This window comes from Triturus cristatus, chromosome 6 (genome assembly GCF_964204655.1).
Source record: "Triturus cristatus chromosome 6, aTriCri1.1, whole genome shotgun sequence".
NCBI lineage: Eukaryota > Metazoa > Chordata > Amphibia > Caudata > Salamandridae > Triturus > Triturus cristatus.
This window is the reverse complement of record NC_140589.1, coordinates 887,120,260-887,142,266: the sequence shown is the minus strand read 5'-3', so window position 1 is coordinate 887,142,266 and position 22,007 is coordinate 887,120,260. Positions and strand designations below refer to the sequence as shown.

Below are 22,007 nucleotides of genomic sequence, written 5' to 3'. Positions count from 1 at the left end.
GGTGGTCTGCTTGGGTGGAAGGGTGAGCAGGATACCGTTGTAGCAAATGGCCAGCCTAGTCAGGGGGAGGTCAATGTTTGCCAGCAGGAGCATGGGGCTCTTGTCTGCTGCTTCACCGGAGTGGGAGGAGAACCTTGCTGCTGTGGTGTGAGAGTGTGGGTGTAGTGCATGAGGCATGTGGCAAGAGGACAGATAGGCCTTGGGAGATGTTTAGCTGTTGATTGGGAGATGGGACCTGGGGTCTGAGTAGCGTGGAGTGGGGTTTGCAGTCTTCTCATATCAGATAAAGGATTGATGGTTTGGCCATAAGTAGTGGCTCAGACGTCGCTCTCTCTCCCCCTCTCTCTCTCTCCAATTTTCATTCTAAGAGAGGGCAGTGGTGGTGGCCATCAAAGTATCTATGGACATACTCCTCCAGTCCTGAAGGATATCTTGTGCAGGAGACCATGGGAAAGGGGCAGGAAAAGAATGTCGGGCACATACAGTGGGAGATAATGAAGAGGTGCTTGCAGGTGCATGGGGCAGGAAGAGGTGGTGTGAGTGGAGGGCTCATTGGGTCCTGAGGGTTAGGGATTATGGCAGACACAAGGACCAGAAATAATTGCAGGCACAGGAAGCAATGGTGGAAGCAGGGTGGGGAGATCTTATAGAGATCTGCTTGGCCACAGATGTTTTGTTGTGTTCTATTTATGTACACCTGAATAACCCCTACGCCTCTTGATAATTACAGGTAAATCAATTCCTCTAGCATGAATTTCATATCCCTCGTCTGCGGACTGGTTTGTACGAGCAGAGGAGAGGGTACGTTTCCAGGCAGATCATGTCAGACTCAGATTTGGTTTGAAGGTTAAGGTGGTATTGGCTCGTGTTGCATACCAGGAACAGGCCCTGTCCTGCACTTATTGAGGTTAACAGCGGGCAGTAGGATTGTGAACTGTCCCTGAGAAAGTACGTTATGACATCAGTCTCTGCTCCAGGGTTGGTTTTAGGATTAGTCATGTAACTATCCAGAGGTGTGCTGTCAATAGGCAACACTAAGACCATGGAACTTGGCTGATACATTTTGTTGAGTGCTTTTGTGAGACATCTCGTTAATTGAAGTTTGCGAGTTTCAGGGACCTATGTGCTGCCTCTCCTCCCAGAGCTACCATCCTTTTTTCCCACCATCTTCATGTTACTCTCCCAGTGCCCCATTTCCTTACTTAATGTCCTCTGCCCCTCTCCAAATGTTTATGTCTGTCAGCTTCTTATCCTTTCTCGATAGATTTAGCCTCTACTGGAGCACTCGCTGCTCTAGTCCAAATGCTTGTGCCTCTTCCTTTGTCCTCCAAACTTTCCCAAAAGGTTCTCAGCCATCCCCCTTTGTCACTGGTGTTTGTGATATCCAGGAGTCAAGCCTAGAGAGGGAATATGATCAGGCCACATTACTGGTAATGCTACTCTGAATCAGGAGAAAGTGAGAAAACAAATGCCTGCTTCCCTGGTTGATCTGAGAGACATGCAAAATTCTCCAGGGAAAAAGGTGGGCACGGATCACCCGGACACAAATATCAGGACCTGTCTCCAGCCTGGAATTAGTAATGAGGAACAGTGGATGGGGAGCAGCCTTAAATATATATAACAACAAAATACGAAAAACTAGGGTCAGAACTAGGAGATAGTGATAAAGCTAGTGACTACTTCAGCAAATGAAAATGAATATGAATCCCATCAGCCACCTAGATAGTACCCAACATCATTTGGGATTTGGTGCCCTTCTAGAACCGCCGACTAAGAAACCACCCCTGACCAGGTTGACTTTTGTTCATACGTTTAGTACTTTGACTAATCGGGTACAAAAAACTATACGCAAGCATTGGCGTATTTTGAAAATAGGATCAGAGTCTCTGCCTTCTCCACTCTTTTCATTCAAAAGAGGTAGTAATATACGTGACAGTTTGGTACACACGAGACCCAAGAATGTACTTACAACGAGAACCAACACACTGTGGAATTTACCCACAGTGCAAGGCAACTTTCCCTGTGGTTCTTGCTCGGTGTGTGCCCAAACACAGCAGACTAAACAAGTGGACATAGGGACTACGAGACCGTGGATCCTACAAAAACATACAAATTGTAATTCAGAAAGGGTCATCTATATGATTACATGTCCTTGCCATCTTCAGTATGTAGGGATGACCACGCGTAAAATAAAACTTCGGATCAATGAGCATAAAAGTACCATTCGTTGTAAGAAACAATCTACAAGATTAACTAATCATTTTCTTGTTCACAAACACAAGGTCGAAGACCTGAAATGGCTAGTGCTTGAACAACCATACATCCCTTCACACATAAGTGACATCACTCGTTTTCTCTTTCAGAGAGAACAAAAATGGATTTACAAACTTAAGAGTGACACACAGGGATTGAACGATGAAATACCTTGGGTTGCACTTTAGATCTTTAGAAACTATACAATGACCTGTAGGTTACAAGCTATAACCAGATGCTTTTTTTCATAGATGTAAAGTACTTGTCTGAGAATGAAATGTTGCCTTTTTCATCTCGACACCTGTTCTAGAGACACTAATGAATCTGTTGATCAGAGATCAAACCAATTCTTCATGAGTAACTAGACAGACATGCATAGACTCCTATTGTGAAAGGTGTTGTGTCCGAATGAGAAATTTCCCCTTAAAGACTATATGAAAAGTTGTATTGAATAAAGAAACTAGTTACGGTACCTCATACTAATTAGAAAGCCTACTGCAAATGATCAATAAAGGGTGATTTGTTAATCACTTGAGATATGGTGGTTTATGACATAGACATCCCAAGTCTGCCTCAAAATATATTTAGCATTAGGCTCTCAACTTTTACAATGACAATTTTTGTTTTTTCTTTCGATAAACATGAGATCGAAGGTGTAGTAGTGGGAATGCTACTATGTGAGTATAGGTAGATTTGCCTTCTATGCCTGAATAATCACTACTTCCAAAATATCTGGGTATAATACCGTGACGTGCGAGAGATCCTGTATGAGGATACGAGTCCCCCTTTTTTTGAACATCGTGATATCCGTATTGGTGTGTCACATGATAGTTCCCTCACATCTAGCTACTACTATCTCCATGATGACTCGGCACAGAGCAATAAAATAAGACGATTCCAGTGTTGGAATTAACCACAATTTCCTAAATACTTTTAGGCATATTTCTGACACCGGACAGTTTCACCTAGGCACGGCAGGTGCTATCTTATCGTTACTTTATGCATACTGGTGCTATATTACTAACTCACGCATTTGGAGTTTTACGAACTACAACTCCCAGGATGCTTTAGTGTGTTTCTCTGACGCGCGTTTTCCCTCGCTCGAGTTAGCGAGTGTATTTAAACCGGCGTCATACGCAGGTCGGTGCCTCCCCTTCCTGCTCTGTAAAAAATCGAGGTACCAACGGACAGGTCAGTTTCCTTTTGTTATCCGTGGGTATTTGAAACATGGTTCCTTACGTCTGTGGGAACTCGTTGATGTGCTGGCATTTTAAGGACTTGTTGTGAAATGGTTTTTATCTAATGCTGAACGAGCGGATTTACATTCAATAAGTATAGTTGTAGCGGCAGGCTTTCACGAGGAGCATTGTTATACCCTCGACACAAGTTGTTCGATCATGGTAGTTTATACTTAGAACGGCTTTTACAGCAATAAGCATCTACCGGAGTGAATTCGTATTTTTATGAGTATTGAACTTTCATTGTTTGCCCTTTCAACGTTATAGTCCCGAGGTGTGACTTAATGGGACAATTTTGTACTCTTTAAAACTCACGAGTAGCTTCCCTTATAAGCAGCGATTAAGCTGAGCGCGAGACTGGTAACTCACTTAGATAGAGGTTCCTAAGAATGCCTGGCTATTTTTAAACGAAAGAGACACAGATGCTGGGCTTTTTGTCACAGTTTCCTGATGTCTTTTCTTTCTTTTTCCCTGCCAACTGGTATGAAAAATGTGCGTTTGTTTTGTTTGTTGGTTATTTTTAATACACTGGTTGGCTTTTCCAACATGTGATACACCCGTTTATTTTCATATAGAGCGGGGCCTCATTTCTCTGAGCGGATGCCAGGTGAGGTGAGGAGAGCTCCCGTACATGAACGGGTAAGCGTTTTTTCGTGTTCTTCATCTATACAGGCAACACTGTTGGAACACTTTATTGTACTTGGAGTCGTTAAAAGATTGAACACATGTAGTCACTATTGATAAAGCATGAGTGTAGGACTATGATTGGCATTTAATGTTTTTCTTTACTTTTAGGAAATGAATCAACACTCTTGAAGAATTTATATAGAGTGTTCTGTGAAGAAATTCGCAACCAAAGTAGGTTGTATTATTTCCATACCTATTGTGTTTTTACTTTTGGGATTGCACAGTAATAAAGAGCAGTAGCGAAGTTCATAGGTCCTGACGAAAGCCTGATCACCGTCTGAGCAATAGGCTGAAACATGTAGACCCTTTTTTTCTAGCTGGACTTGAGCAGTTATTCTTTCAAAACAGCTCCTGCACTGTTTTTATTTTATTTCGTCACTTGAACAGAACCAATAAAGCATCATATCTGTTCTAGTAGATGATTTTAAGATTTTCACTTTTCCATTGCACTGCTTTTTTTCACCACCATTACTAACTAAATCACATCATTGAGAACTTTGGTTGATACTATATCCTATACTGATGTTGTCCATTGGTGCTATTGCCCCGATTTCCATGGGGTTTACAGCAAAGGACACCAAATCCCAAATGATGTTTTGTACTATCTAGGTCGCTGATGGGATTCATATTCATATTCATTTTCATTTGCTGAAGTAGTCATTAGCTTTATCACTATTTCCTAGTTCTGACCCTAGTGTTTCGTATTTTGTTGTTATATATTGAGAAAAAGGGGATGAGAAACCTAGTGGTCAATAAATATTTTTCCCTTTGACCCTCCTGATATACCTGACAAACTTTAGGTTTATCCAAGTTATATAGAGCAGCCTTAATAACCTAGATGATCGTGTGGTAGGTACTAGGAGAGAAACGTCAGTGAGGGGGTGATGTAATGGGAGGGAAAGTGAAAAAGTGTGATTGTGTTAAAGAGAGATAGAGTGGGAAGTGTGTAAATGTTAGCAGGAGGGTGTGACTGAGTCACAATGAGTAAAAGCAGGGAATATGAGTGAGCAGGATGAGTGTCAACGAGAGGAGGGTGTTTTAGGGGGTGTGAGTATTGTAAGGCCTAGTTCTGTTGGATCTTGGATGGAAGAATGGACACAGAAGCAAAGTGCCTACACTTGAGGCATACAAAAGCTACAATGCAGAAGCAGTTCACTTTTGGCACTCCTGCTCAGCAGCCATGTCTTACATATCCGATCTACTTGTCCCACTATTCATTAATGTATTGAATTTCATCAGATAACTGCAGTTTGAACTGTGTATCCTTACTGGGCTTTTTGGGCTTTTTCTTACACTAAACAGCCCAGCTTCGATAAGAGCTTGGTATCCTGTGTACCTGTGTCATACCAACAGTACTAGTTAAACAAGCCTGTGTCATTCCTAAAACATGATTATTCTTACCGACTACTTAAGCTTTCACGGGAAGGTAGTGCAATCTTAAAACTACGGCAAAACTACAAAGTTAAGCTCTGTCTGCCTGTCATGCTTACTTTCCTTCTCTTCTACAGAACTGATTATTCACGTTTCACATACTCATTTAATCCCAGATGCCACCCCACAAATCACCATTCCCTTTGCTATGAATGACTGAATAACCCATTGCACTACTAAATAGACTCCCAACCTCACTGGTTTTTCATGAGAGGTGGCTAAAACTGAGAGAACAAGAAGAATATCGAAATATGCAAGCAAGAGAACTTTCAAAAGGACACTGAACTGGACCAACACAGTGCAAAAGGGAAAAGAGAACTAGACGTGGACTTTTAGGACACAACGATGGAACATGAGAATAGGTCAGCATAATAACGGCAAACACAGATAAATAACTGTTCAAAACCCAGAAAGGATTTGAGTACCCTAACTGAGCTAGATAACAAACCTAATCCAGCTAATCTCACATCAAAAGACATTGCCAGCAAAATTACCCATCAACACATAGGAAAGGCAATGACCAGGACTTGCTCCAATTCCACATCTTAGAAAGAAGTTAGAACCCAGCAACTGAACCTGCCTGTTCTTATTGTGGCATCTAGTAGAGAGCTTCTTAGCTACCTGTGGTATGATGACTTTGTCCTGAGGCAAAGATGACCATAGACTATTTTCAGGGGCCAAGCAGACAATTGCAAAGGCAGGCACCAAAGAACAATGCTTTGTTGTTATGAGTGGCTATTCCACTGAACAAGAACTCGAAAATTGCTCCTTCTTTGTAGCTCTAGTCGTTAGAAAGGTGACCGGGCCAAAAAGATTCCACTAGAATAATCTGACACCTAGGACCCATTAGCAACAATCGTAGTTCAGCCACAGGAGCTTAGCACCAATAAACAGATGAAAGCCTCTTACTAGACTATAATTAAGTCCGTGGTCTCTCCCCAGAGTAGGTGGGCCAAGATCCAGGGAGGATCTCTCTATAAGAAAAAATAAAAAGAAATTTAACACAACTCTCGCTTAAAGCATTATAAACCATCACACCAATCAGAAACTGAAGCCAAGGGAGTGCTTGATAAGAAGCCTAATGAATGGGGAGGGGCACTTAGAATCAAAATGTCTCCTTGATTTTTGGATCCAGAAGTGAAGGTGAATAGTCTCGGAGATGGCAGTACTGAATAAATGAACTAAACAATAATCCACTGATAAGAGCAGCTAACCTTGGCATGCAGCAGCGCCTCAGTGAAGCCCCTACAATCAAAAAGAAGATTGTCCAGCAGTACACAAAAAGGCACATACATCTTATGACCTTCTGGTCTACAGCTCTCAAATTTTGCAGTTTAGGAAATGAGAGTGGGATTTATGGAGCTACCTAATGTAGGCATTAGGAACAAATGGAGCGACCAAAACTTGTAGCTGTAATAAAAAAGATGTGTGTTTAAAAGTCATCTACTAGACTGTAAGTATAAGAGGAAGCCAGCCCACCAATTAGGACACCTGCAAATGGTATTTTCTAACAGCAAGATCTGAAGGAGCTAAACTGATGGAGCAGAGGGGGGCAAGAAAACTCTGGCCCAATATGAAAGAACTGTGGGGCTGGGAAATCTTTAATACTGGCTGTACCTTGTTGGAATATGATTATATGCATTGAAGACATGCCTGCAAATTTCAGAGAATGCAGCCTAAAATGGCCATTGATAGCTATACATTAGGTGGCAAGGGGATTGGGGAAATTGCAGGGAAAGAAATAAGACTCAAAGGCATATCATGATATTTTTAAGCCACAATACCCAATTCCGATGGCTCTGTCACATGAAAGAAGACAAAATGTTTGTGCCACTTTTTAAGTCCCTACATAAAACAAATCAAGTGGATGCAGAAGTGAAGGCAGCAGAGGGTCCCAGCTATAGATCTTCTAGAAATAAATAGATTATTTAGAACCAACACAAAAGGTCAATGAGGACAAAATAGGAAAAAAGTCAGTAACTCAAGAAAAATGTTGAGCTGTGAGATCTATTATGGAATTTGAGAATAACAGTAAAGCCTATTGAAACTGAATTAGGTAGTCAGCATAAGAGATTTTGGGATGCAAAAAACTTCCACAGATGCATAACAAGCGTCGCCGACTGAATGAAGAGCATCTGCCTGCAGCTGAACACAGACAACATGGAAGTACTGATCTTCGGCAACAGCAGCAACACATGGAATCACTACTGGTGACCACCAGACCGAGGACCCGCACCAACTCCCTTCGGCCATGCCAGAAACTTTGGAATCATCGACAACAAGCTCACCTTGAAATCACAAATCAATGCCATGTCCTCTGCCACCTTCTTCATTCTGCGCGTGCTACGTAAGATGTTCAAGTGTCTATCCCTACACACAATATGCAATGTTACACAGGTTCTCATCACCAGGACTCTAGACTATGGCAGTGCCCTCTACGTAGGAATTGCAGCACACCTCCTACAGAGACTTTAGACCATACATAATGCTCAGTGCTCAATTTGTATTACAATATGTGCCAGGACCCTCGTCAGGAGGCCACAGCAACTTTCACCACACATTGGCCCTTCCAGCGCTGCTAGTGACAATATCTAGGCAACTACTAATCATAACTCCTACAAGTGTAATTATTCAGACTATTCCAGGCCCCCAAAGCTATAAGAATGGCTTGGGAGGCACAAATGAATAGTTTTTAATGCATTTTGAATGAATAAACAGCTGTTGTTCTTCTCGTATCTAAATTACATAGACAGCGCCACCATGTGGCAGACTGTCATAAGTGCCAGGGCTCACAATTCAGTGCCGGTGCCTAGCACCGGAAACCACTGGCTAAAATTAAGCACTGATAATGCCGCAGCCACTCATCCTTGGCCTTCCCCACAAACACACATCACACCCTACTTCAGGCAACTCCACTGGCTCCCTGTACAGAAGAAATACCAATTCAAGCTGCTTACCCAGGCACACAGTACTCTACACAATGAAGGACCTGCCTATATTAGCCACTGCCTGAACTTCCACCAACTGTCGAGTAGACTACTCTCGCCCTTCCTCTCACTTACCCATACTCACTGCATCTACTGAAGCAGAAGCGAAGGATGCTCATTCCCCCACATCTCAGAAATCGGGTGATTAGTCTCGCTTTATAAATACTGATTGATTGGTTGATTGATTGAATAGTGTAACAGGGTGATCTAAAGCCATGAATCAATTTTTTTTTATCTCTTACCATTAACCCGTGGAACAAGGATGGTTCATCTATCATGAGCAAAATCATAAAGGAAGGAAAGAGAACACAGAGACCAGAAATACGGTTTTGGTGGCTCGGAGGCACCAGGGAATCAGTAGGCTGTGCTATAGGCTATAATAGTTTGGGCTTTACTTAGAGTTTGGTAGTCAGGGTACTCTGCCACAAACGTGGTGGAGTACCCTGTCCAACAAACCTACAGTCTGTCTGCCTTAGAGTCAGGCAGACTGTCATGTTTCAGACAGAAGTACCCTTTCTGGGTCTGCCCCAGGAAACCCAAGTGGTGTCGAGCCATCGGAACTGGTACATCAGTCTGTCCACCCTATTCTGAGAGGACAGTCTGATGCATTTATTTTCTGTTGGGGATCACTAGGGAAACTCTGGCAGTATGCAGAGAAAAAGAACAAAAATAACCCCCACACCCTGGAGGGACACTGCAATGGTAACAGGGACATTTATTACTTCTTTTTCAAAAACAAATTCACAATTTGGATGTTTGGTTTTTGGAAAACAAACGTTTGGTGAGGTGCTGTCTGAACCATACTTCCAGTGCTTTTGGTGGGCCATCTGCCAAAGTATAAATTATGTCCTTAGTCTTTGTTCTGTGGGTTTCTGGGCTTTTCCGAGTCTCAGAAAATTAGAAAGTCACTTGATGTTCAGCAGGAGATTGCTTCATAGTTGATGGTGTGAATATGCTCCATCTATCCATACACATGAATCAGAGATAGCAGATGGTGAGACATGCAGAGCATCAGGGTTTTTAGGGGTGTATCTTGACAGTTTATTCAGAGGTAAAGGGGGATTGAGACACCAATGCATCTGCAGGTCTGACATGAAGTTGATACTACCCCAAATGAGGAGCCAGTAGAGGGTCCTGAGGGCAGATTTAATGTGGTTTCTTACACTAGGTCTTGATACATGCTTTTGCCATTGCAATCTGAACATTTGTTCAATGGGGATTTTGGAGTCCCTGTGAACAGGGAGTTCACAGTCCATCTTAGTGTTAAGCTGAAGCATGCTGTTTAGGGCAATGTTCCAGAGGGAATCATGAGTTGTCATAGATAGAAGAAGGTTCTCTTGAATATAGAGTCATCTGGGCTGTTCGTGATTAGCTGTCTGTCGAAATGGATTCCTGTCTGAGAAGACATAAGTGCTGGTGCATTGGCCCCTTGTTAGCTTGAGAGCCATTGTGGTAGTGGTTTGCAGATATAAGGGGATGAAAAGGACTAATATGAGGGATTAAGTTTCAACGCTCTCCTTACGACCTACTCATTGAATATGACCAGGTTTCTGGCAGCATCAGCTTAAGTGTTAAGCAGCACAATATCCTTCAAGTAAACAGATGTGTCGTCAGTGTACTATTGAAATATGAGGATACAAGACCTGATGGAGGTTATGCAATGAAACTTTACAATTAGTGAAGGGTGTCAGTGAACAGAAGAGTCCCCTGAGACCAAGCAATAAGCAAACGTCCACACCTCTAGAAACAAATGCATAGCAAGTCATTTGGAGCACAAACAAACACACAGGAATTCATATGGAAACTAAAAACATCCCAGACCGCAGTACATCTGACAGATTATTCCTCTCTGACAAAGTACAAGTGCACCAGATCACAATGAATCCAGTCAATGACAATTCTGAGAACTGTACAGAAAAAGCACCCAGCCCCCGAACGCACTATGATGCCATACAAAAGGCAGAACTATACAGTACACATTCTCATAACATAACTATTGTGACCTGGTGCAGAGGGCACTAGGACCCTGCACACCAGACATGGGAGGGGTCAGCTACCGGACACCACTTCCGGTCAGGGAGTGGGGACGGGGCATTGTGGGGACACAAGGGGTAGGAAGAGGACGTGCCTGTGAGCACAAAGGCATTGCATAGAATAAAGAATAATAGAAACCTACCAGTCTCTGCGTGTTCCTGGGGCAAGGGACATCCGGGACACGACAATAACATGATATGAAGCGCAAGGTCAGGGTATTTGGGGGCTATTCAATTGATGGATTTCAAATGATAGAGGTGAGATCTGAATTGAATCTGTTTCAGAGGAAAGTTGCAAAACCATGGAAGGTGGTCCTCGTGGCAAGCTGAGTTTTTCAAGCATGATGAGAGCTAGAGAAAGGCTAGTAGTATCAAGGTGTTGTGCAGTCTGGTACAAAATGTCATTCAATTTGGCAAGAGTTTAGCACATGGTGGGTCTCTAGGTAAATTTGGAGCTTGGGTATTCTTTGGATCAATGATATTTTGCTGTTGGTCCTAGGAGTTGAAAGCCCATACTTGAGAGGAGTCGAACTACATTGTCGCAGCTGGCCCGCAATGAAATATGTATGAGAATCAGCGGATGCTGCTTGGATACAGAAAGGTAGTCATGCTTTTTGGTGTGCTCGGTGATAGGTCCTGGAATGCTCACATGCATGCACACACAGAAGCATACAAAGATGAAGGGATGTTGATAGTTTAAGTTATTGGAAGAAAGATAAGAAATAATTGAGCAGATGTATTTACCACATGTTAAGCTGAATAAGTGAGTACTACAGTGAAAGATTTCACAAATAAACTGGGACAGATTGCATGTGTACAACTGAAGGAAAGTCTATTGTTTTGGGGAACGTTGTGAAACAGAGTCAATTATTATTTATTAACAATGCCAAACACAAAGGGAAATGTTTTTGGAACAATACCATACAAACTATTCTTTGGCACTAATTTGAGAATAATATCTGACCGACAGTACTTTGCTCGGAAATTATGGTGTATTGGTCTCAAGACTGTTCAGCTTTGTACATAACAACGAACAAGCATATACGTAACATTAGCTTACAATTATATACATACAATTATCAGTAGACCAGAACTGTGAAAGATTCAGCACCTTTCATTGAAACAGTGCATTGCCAAGTTTAAACAAGCACTCGAAAACCTAATTGGTCACACTCCTTGGCTTTGTAAATGCAGACCTACTGGATCTGCCATTGCTGTTTGAAGGAAATGGTTACTTCTGATGCTGAACAGGATCGGCAAAAAAAGGAGAACGATAAAAGTGTACTGATGTGTATGCCTACCATCACGCATGCACATGTTTGCATCATGATGCCGGTACAATCATGGAGATGGTGGTTGACCAATTGGCGCACATGCATTGCTACGAATAAGCACAAACACTTAATGGCATGGCTGGCACTGTGTTTTTTTTAAATTACCTTTTGAAGAGGGCAGATGCCCATCTTGAAGTGGAAATCAAACAAAATTATTAAAATGTCTGCAAAATGCAACTGCCCAGCCATCCAAAAAAGATTAAAACAAAAACAACAAAAAACAGGATGGGATAGGACAGCAAAAGTGGAGCTGGCAGGGAGTGACTGGGGTAAAAGGAAATCCTGCCGAACAGCAACGTGGGAGGACTGAGCAAATGGGGAGCTGAGGGAGGGCATTACATATAAAAAAAAATAAAGACAAAATTTGAGCTGGACGGAGCGTGGAAACAACAAAAGAGCTTGGCGTGGGACCAACACAGAGAGTTCGGGTGAGGGGATGTGAGGAGGAAGCAGACAGAGGGAAGAGTGCAAGAAAGCACATGTGCTTCCATGGAATGCTAAAAAAAACTTTTTTTTTTTAAAGTAATCCAATCAAAAGGATGGCAACGTAGCTATGTTTCAGGGGAGGAGCAAACACAAGAAGATGCAGGAAAGTCTTCGAAAAAGAAGCAAGAAGCAAGCAAATGAGAGCCACAAGAAAGCAAAGCAATGATAAGCAATGGGCTGACCCAAGTTACACTATAAGTATAGGTATTCTCCACAATAGGTTTTTGACAATAAACAACTAAAGCGGTATGTAGACAAGAGAGACCTAAAATATGGCATTACAGAAACATTTCTAATAAAACAATTCAACTTACAAAATATAAAAAGTCCCTAACTTTGCATGCACTTTCTCTACTTAAAAATGGTTATAAATACAATCTTCACAGAATATCTGTGCCTACACAACTTAAATAAAGACATTGATCAGATACTGTCTATAAACCGACTTTAGGTGCAGCACCTCTTCTCATCACAGAGCATAAGTAAGGTAAGGAAAGGAAAAGGTTAAGGGAAGGTCATGTAATATAGCAGCAAGAGAGAGGCTAACATCAACTGAGATGGTGTTTTATTTCTTCTATTTAAACGTTCTAAATGTGTCAAGTTCAGACTGAAAAAAGGGCAGAGCAACACGGTAAGCGAGTGCATAAATCAAAGGAAAGGGGTCCTTTGGGGCTAAAGATGGACACAGTAAGAGATCAATTGTGGAAATGGCGCTTCAGAAAAAGGGGTGAATGTCAAGAGATGATTAACAAAGATAAGTGTGAGAGGTATAGGAGGTGAGGCACCAAGGGCATAGACAGCAAGAGTGAACATGGTAGAGGTAGTTCACAGTACATACCCGAATCAAGTATGCTTTTGGGATAGTTTATTTTTAGACAGCTTTTTTGCAATGATTAGTCACAAAGTTACATAACCATCTCGTAAATTAGTGTGTTGTTCATGAGTACACAAAAAAGGGAATTACATGTTTGCGGTCAACTTATCTCCTGTTATTTACAAAATTTGTATTATATTAGTAGCAGACATCACTATAATGTAGTATAATAATGTCTGGGTCTGGTGGCTTAGTGGACTAGTGTGCCCACTGTAGGGGTCTGTTTTTGACCTCATGGTGACAGGTTCACATCCCAGCAGCTCCACTCGGCCTTTCATCCTTCTGAGGTCGATAAAACGAGTACCATTGGGTTGGGTAACAACAAACACCTGTTATTCAGCGCCAGGATACCCTTGGGTGAACGTGCGCTTTACAAATGTACGTGTTATGTTAATAATGGAAAACAATCCTTATTTTATTAAAGACAAACTATGAAACATACATTTTTGTAATTAAAGTCACACACAACTTAACTGTAGATGGGCATATAACATAACATAGTCTGGAGGGGAACCAAAGGCATGCCTCTGTTAGATAAGTAAAAGGATGGCTCAAAATATTACTAAGCTAATTAGTAACAAAATCTGAGATGATGGTGATGCCCTCCACCCCCTCGCCCAACAAACATATACACACCTGGAGATTTTCTTATCATCACCCCGCTGCCGGGACACTGGTTACAAGCCTTCAAAAACTGAAAGCTCTGAATATCTTACTGGATCCACAGACCTTGAAAATCAACACAATAGCATCTTCTTTTCCATATCAGCTCTCAGAAAGATTATCCATTTTATTCCAGTCTCTCTCAGATGTGTATTGGCAGGACAGTTGCCTATTCTAGGCCCATTAAGCCAACTCATTATGCCTGATTGGTAACAATAGTCTTGGCCCCTTGATATATATATACCTCAGTAAAAAAATGTTGTCCAGAGATTTTCAATGTTGATTTGTGTTTTTGTAACATTAGAGAAGTCATTTAGCTTGGGTAGACATTGCTCATCTGGGATCTAATTTTTCTGTACGACATTTTCAACATTTCAGGATCCATGAGACCTATATACTTCATTTTGGTGTCAAAACATAGGTTTTAGGGGTCAAGTAGTCTTATAGAGAAAGATGATAACCCCTCAGATCAACCCTTCTGCAATGTTCTAAAATGGTACCTCTATAATGGTGTGTTTTAGTACCATATTGGGAACTTATTTAAATATTATTTTTGTTTCAGGTTTTCCGTTGATTCAAATTCATAAATATGAGCTAAGTAGGTGGTAGCAGAGGATCTTTACCTCCTGACAGAGTGTTGCTAACTCTGAGGACTCCTTCAACAAAGAAAAATATGTCAAATGCCAAACTAATCCGAAAGAAAAGTTAACATCAACGGCGGCTGGAGTGGACAGAGTTGGAGATGCTGCAGAAATAAGGCAAGACGAAGTTCACAAACGACTGAAACTGATGGGTGAAGAGGATCTAATATTTTTTCATTGTAACAACAAGTGCTACAAGTCATATACAATGAAAAAAAGCCTGTAAAAAATGTGTAAAAAAATTGAAGAAACCAGTGAATCACAAGAATCCGATTCTTCTGAGAAAGCGACAACAACCAAACCCAGTGCCCATCCAGTTAGAAGATCGATGGCTACCCTTTGTCCACCTCCAACAACTGATCAAAAGCAGAGGATCTTCAATGTGTTATCTGTGGTTTAGCCAGAACACGGACAAAAGGCATTGACGAAAGAACAAAGGAGCATATTCACAAGAAAATGTAAGAGCAAGGAGTTGCGCAAAACTTGGCAGAGCCGCGTTCCAACATTTTAAAAATGCAGAGATGCACTGTTCTCAGAAGAATATGGCTCACCCCTGCCTTTCTCCTAGTACTAGTGCCAAAAAGGCTGCCTAGCGCTGGCACCCTGCCCCCATGTGGCAAGGGCGCCTGCGCTCTAGGGACAATTGTTTATGTGCAGGAAGGGGCACCTTCCAACATATAAACAATTAATAATGACAATTTGCACCTTCTATGTGTGCTGCAGAATGCTGCACACATGGTAAGAGCACAAAATGAGGAAAAATGAATAATTTCTACTTGTTGCACCATTCGAATGCCTGGTATTCCATTGTGTTAGTTTGTGGCGCTGCCTTAGCCATGTAAATCTGGGGCAGTGTCAAAAAGCCATGGGTGTTGCGGTGGGACGCCCACAGCAACACTGATTGCACGCCCCTTTGCCACACAGTACTGCAGCGGAAAGGGGCATATTTACAAAGTGGAGTTAAGCCGCGCAAAGTGACTTAGCGCCACCTTGTAATATGGAAAATGGCGCTGTGCCACCGGAGTGTCAAAAAAAGTGACACTCTGGTGGTCCTGAGGGTTTGTAAATATGCCTCAAAGTACAGAATATGTGAGTCTCAAAGGGTAAAAATGTTTTTATCTGCAGCTAGTTTCTTACAAGATGAAGTTTTCAGCCGAGCAGCTCATTTAAACAGCGAGGCGAATGTATTTGCAGCCGATTTGTATGTCCACCCAAACTGCATGCGTGCATACGTTCGAAAATATGAATGTACAATGAGCTCCCAGCAGCAACACAACCATCAGCCTTTAGTTAAGTTTGCACTCTTTGAAAAAGCAAATGAAGTTGTAAAGCCACACTTGAGTGCTGGCTACAGGTTCACACTTAGTGAGATCAGAGAAATAATGGTCAACATTGATGGAACTGTATTGATCCATTATAATGAATTTAAGATTTTTCTGGTGAGAATGTTCAATTACAGAATTTGGCTTTGTCAGTCCAACAGAAAGAATGAGCCACTTATGGTGTACTTAGCTGATTTGACTCCTGAAGTTCTTGCTGCCAAACTAAGATCACAGGATGCAGTAAAATCAGCATGAACCTTTCTAAGATTTTGGACTGAATGACAAATTTTGTGATGCCCCAGAGCTCCGCAAATCATGGGAGTCAACAAGAATGCCTGATTTCTTAACATATTTACATCATTGTTTAATAACTGCAAAGCAAAACTGTTACAAACGAAAGATCTTCAGTTTGGAACAGAATCCGACAACATTGATGATGTCTTTGAAGATATAAGTGAACAAGGGGAAGACAGTCCCATGAATCGACAGGCTTATGCTGCACAAATGTACTCTCTTTTCCATATCATGTTTTATGAATTACATCACAGCAGAAAGAAAACTCCACTGCAAATGATGACTGCCCACACAATCTATGACAAATGCAAAAGTAGAGAGCTAATCACTTCAATTAATAGGACTGTTGTATCAACAAGTTACAATGACATAGCATGGAGAAGGAACCTCTTAGCAGTTCATGCTGTAAACTCTTGTGAATCCTACAGCACACCACTTCCAAGTCACTTTACCAGGAAAGGATTTACAATTGCTGCCCTTGATAATTTTGATTTTGAAGACTGCTCTTCTTTGTCTGGAACATTCAGCATGCATGATACTGCCATGGTGCCTTTTCAAGACTGTACCAATAAAGTAGCTCCTGGAAAACAAGTGGTGTCAGCTGTAGGCATAAACAAACGAAGCTGCAAACTTAAAACCCAAGTGCCTTGCCAACATCTGCAAAATCACTACAAGCCATCAACATGTCCCAGGTTACCAGGAAGTTTCAAAGTGGCTGAGGACATAGATCTTCTACCTGATGTTGTGATCTACAAAGCTGATTTAACTGAATCTATCATTTCTTATTTGGTGTGGACTGAAGGATGAAGAAAAGCCAGGTCCTCCTTGGGCTGGAATTCGTGCTCTGATCTCCCAGAATACAGTCCCACTGAAGAAGGGTGGGTTTTTACCAGTAATCCCATCTCCAGTCACAAATTTCGCAATAGTAAACACAGCTCTAAACAATTTCCAAAATGTGCTTGCTCAGCTTGAAGACCAGCCTATTCTTCGAAGTTTCTGAAATGGAGGTGTTTTCCGTATTGTAGCTGACATTTTTATCAGCAATCCAGTAGAATTTGATGATTTTTATCCAATGAAGGGCGATTTCCACATGACAAAAGTTGTGTTGCGGTGTGCAGGAAGTTCTCAGTGGATATGTCATAGACAATGCACTTATTGAGGATGAAATCTTTGCAAGCAAAATTGTCCAGTCAGTATTGAGTAGAACTCATTATGTTTGTTCATTACAATGAATGCCCATCATATCTGAGGCTATAGAAACATTGTGTTAGAATGCTTTCTGGACAGTGGCGGCTGGTGACATTTGAAAGTGGTGTGGAGTAAACGTTGGGCATGACTTTTATATAGCGAGCTATGTGAACAAGTTCAATGGACAAACCTGGGATCCAGAGTGTGTCCCTCTCCCGAGAAAGAAATAAAAAAAAGATTGGCAAATGGTGCATTTTAAAGAAAACACATGTAGCGATAAAGCAAGGCTTTTAAAGCAGTGGGAACATATAGCCTTATAATAATAAACACATTAAAAACTGACCCATATCTTCCTGCATTAATATTTTCGACAGTTACTGCAATGTGTACATTGTACAGCATGACAACTTTAGCCCTTTAAAAGGTATGCTTGCCCAGTATCTTGCACTGCATGCAGCATTAACTTTGGAAAAATATGCTCTAACCAGACTTTGAGAAGCACCCACAGCTGCTGGCTGCAACCAGTCATATAGAAATACGTGCCGACAGGTCTTTAAGTGGGATGAAAAAGGTGGGTGCTTTCTATAAAGAAACATGTCAAATAAATGTCTGTGATTCCCATAGTGTGCCACCTGACCGGTATTTTGGTTTTGTCTGAGATGTAATTGTATCCAGATAAATGACACAACAACTGACATACATCTAAAGCCTTCAGTATGATTGGCTTTGTCAAAGGGTGTTAGCTGTTGAAGATAAATGAGTAACAACAATGATTTATTATAAATAATTAACATTGGAAATTTTTCAATTCTGAGATTGTGAGCCTGTGAATTAAATAGCATTGAGGCTTGTGGAAGGAGTTATGGCCTTCAGTTATGTTTGCTTTATGTTAGATATGTATCCTCCTTTTCTCTGCATATCTTGCCCTTCTACACATCTTCAACCACCTCTCTTTCCTCTTCAGCATCCTCTTTTCACTCTTCCCTCAGTGCACTTCCTCGCATCTTCCTCACTTCACTGCCCCAAACATACACTGCACTACCTCAAATTTAAGCACATGAATTTCTCTTACTTTTGCCTTGCAAATATTTTGACATCTGTGCACCCCCTTCACACACATATCCACAGAATTTCAGTTGCAAATCGAATACATTAACATTGTTCTGTGTGCTCTGTAGAGAGGCCAACCCACCGACAGGCACTTTGTTTGGCTTCAGACTTAGTACTCAATCAAAGCCCCTCATGAACACCTTCAAAAAGAACAATTGATGGACAGAAGGCAGAACAATGTCATACATTCACCCCAGTACAGAGATCTGGGACTAAATCCATTGTTTTTTTGCTCACCATGACATTCCAGTTTGAACCCAGCCATATGCAAATCAGTCTTAACCCTGTGCCTCATGGGAACAGTCCAGCCCAAACTGCCAGGCCAGGTCCTCCCTGGACTGGAAACAAGCTTCCTAGAACTGGTTTGGGGGTTTCACCCCTCATCAGCCAGGATAGTTTGGCTCCAATGGCATGGAGAGCACGGGACCCACGTCTGTGCATAGCCGTCCCACTCGGGGTGACAAATGCAAAAAGAACAATTGATGGACAGAATGCAGAACAATGTCATACATTTACCCCAGTACAGGGATCTGAGCCTAAATACATTGTTTTTTTGCTCACCATGCCATTCTAGTTTGAACCCAGCCATATGCAAATCAGTCTTGGCAGTTCGGGCTGGATTGTTCCCATGAGGCACAGGGTCAAGACTGATGCGCATATGGCCAGGTCTAAACTAGGGTGGCATGGTGAGCAAAAGAATGATGGATTTAACCCATATCTTTTGACTAGGGGGAATGTTTTGATTTGTTCTGCATTCCATCCATCAATTGTGTGTCTTTTGGTTTCTTGCACTAAGTGCGCCGGGTATGCCCAGACGTAGGTCCCGGGCTCACTGTGCCACTGGATTCATGCTATCCTGGCTCATGAGGGGTGAATCCCTGAAACCGGTCCTATGATGCTCGTTTCTGGTCCAGGGAGGACCTGGCTTGGCAGTTCGGGCTGGACTGTTCCTATGAGGTTCAGGCTCAAGACTGATTTGCATATGGCCGGGTCTAAACTGGGGTGGAATGGTGAGCAAAAGAATGATGGATTTAACCCAGAACTATTGACTGGGGGTGAAGGTTTTGATTTGTTCTGCTTTGCGTCCATCAATTGTGTGACTTTTGGTTTCTCGTCCTAAGTGTGTTGGGTATGCCCAGACGTGGGTGCCGGGCCCACTGTGCCAATGGATTCAAGCTATCCTGGGAAATGAGGGGTATAACCCCAAACCCGGTCCTTGGATGCTGTTTCCAGTCCAGGGTGAACCTGGCTTGGCAGTTTGGGCTGGACTGTTCCCATGAGGCACAGGGGCAAGACTGATTTGCATATGGCCAAGTCTAAACTGGGGTGGCATGGTGTGCAAAAGAATGATGGATTTAACCCAGATCTATTGACTGGGGTAAATGTTTTGATTTGTTCTCAATTCCGTCCATCAATTTTGTGTCTTTTGGGTCCTCAAACACCTGGCATGGCTCAAGCCTCAAATTAAGCACAGAAACAAATACAGATGAACATCAACATAAAAAAGATTGGTAACTCTTGGGGAGTGCAACATTAAGTAAATCATGTGAAATGAGAGGGGAACTAAATCGCTGAAATGCATTCCCTCAACATTTTTAACATTCATTGTTTGCAACTCAATCCATGTTTTTGGCATCAGTGTTAACTTAGGGGCATGAAGACACAGCCAGTTTTAATGTTATACATCAGAGAACTTTCCACTGTAAGCACATATTTTTCGCCTTGCTTGACTCGGATATCTGTGTCAGCTTCACAAAGGAACAGGAACCCTGCTCGTTATTTGGATCGATTTCGTAGGGGAACAAATACAGCAGCTTCACTTCTTACGGAGCCAGCAATCTTCAGTGAGGGCCTGGGGTGTCACAGTGGGGGAGGCTAGCATAATGAGGGGTCTCAGCACAATATACATAACACAACATTAGCATGCAAACACTGACCATTACCGAGAAAAAGTCACCAGATCAGACGTACTTGCATCCACTCTCACGTATGACGAAAGGGTGGGATCTATGCCTTTGAATGACGGACGTCTGAAATTACGCAGGGATGAAGTCTCTGGTGTCTGAAACCGTAACGCTGATTGCATCACTGGCCTACAGAGTTGATACAACCATAGACCACAATGGCAATGAAGGGCTTTTAAACAGAAAGCTCTGTGTCGTGCATCACAGTTCAGAAAGTTGATTTACTGCCTGGCTTCCGTCTCTTGCTTCAGAGTGAGGTGGAGCAGGCAGCCTGAAACAGATGGCCCAGATTTAAATACATTGATACATTTAGAGATGTGATCGCATCTCTAAATAAATAAATCTATTTAATGTTTTTATGTACACGTGTAGGGATTTCAGAGGGGCGCAGCGCCTGAGCCCTAATGGAAAAACCGCCCCTGTTTTTGAAACAAGAATGACAAATTAGGTTTTGCATATCTTATCTCAAAAGTGAACAAGGCACAGGGTGAACTTTATTCAAAAGACATTATGCAAAGCCAGACAATGTTCAGTACACTCAGTTCAAAATCAGAAAACCTGAAAACCAAGTTTCTAGAGTTTGTCAAACAATGTGAAGAAAAAGCAGAACTTTGCAAGTACTGGGGAAGTGTTTTACACATGAGTGCTCTAGTGAAAAACTTAATACATGCTGATTAGGAAAGTGATCAGAAGCTTCACGTGAAGACTGCGGAGTCTCTTATAACTGTGTTTCGTGAATTCGATTGCATAAAGTACCTGAGATATTGGTCCTGGTTTTTGGAAAGAGTGTAGAAGCTAGAGGTAGTAAAACCATACCTATATAGAAAATTCATCTAAAGACATTTTGTGGTGAAAGACAGAGAGGGAAGGTTCAATGCTGTGGCTCCAGATATGAAACTGGAACAGACGATCCAGAGATCCCAGGAAAAAAGTTTACCATGAAGTCCTTTCTATTTGCAATGCTTTCAGAGAGATGAGAAATTAAAAATGAATGGACCATCCTGAAACTGTTCCTCATCACAAACCTCGGTGAAAGCTCTTTTTATCATGCAGCAGCAAGGAAACCCCTTTGAAATTAATGAGGCAGTGCGACAACACAACTTCGTGCCAAACAATATTTGGATAATTATGTAAAGACAGGTCTATTAAATGACCTGGCACATGGATCGAAACTATATGCAGACCTGAGGCAGGAGAGATTGGTATTGAAAGAGAAAAGGTTATTTGAATTAATCACTAAAGATAAACGTCCACTCTTTAATTGCCATAGTTTTGTCCAATCAGCCACTACAAAACAGATTACAAAAAACCCCTTTTGCAAGCACATAGAGAGATGTATGTAGCAAACGAAAGGGGTGAATTTATCAAGGACATTCTGTCGCATGATCTTCTTTCAACAAATACATTATTTGACGGAGATGGTGCAACTAAACTAGTGAAGTATACAAACTCATACAAGAGCTCAAAACAACCTTTCACCTAAAGAATTTAAATTCAAAAAG

The 22,007-nt window shown here is 41.8% G+C and overlaps 1 protein-coding gene across 5 annotated transcripts in view; it reads right to left on the bottom strand.

Annotated features, from left to right (window-relative positions):
- Positions 1–22,007, bottom strand: part of LOC146820739 (uncharacterized) — a 669,677-nt gene that overhangs the window by 390,038 nt on the left and 257,632 nt on the right. The window lies entirely within an intron of this gene.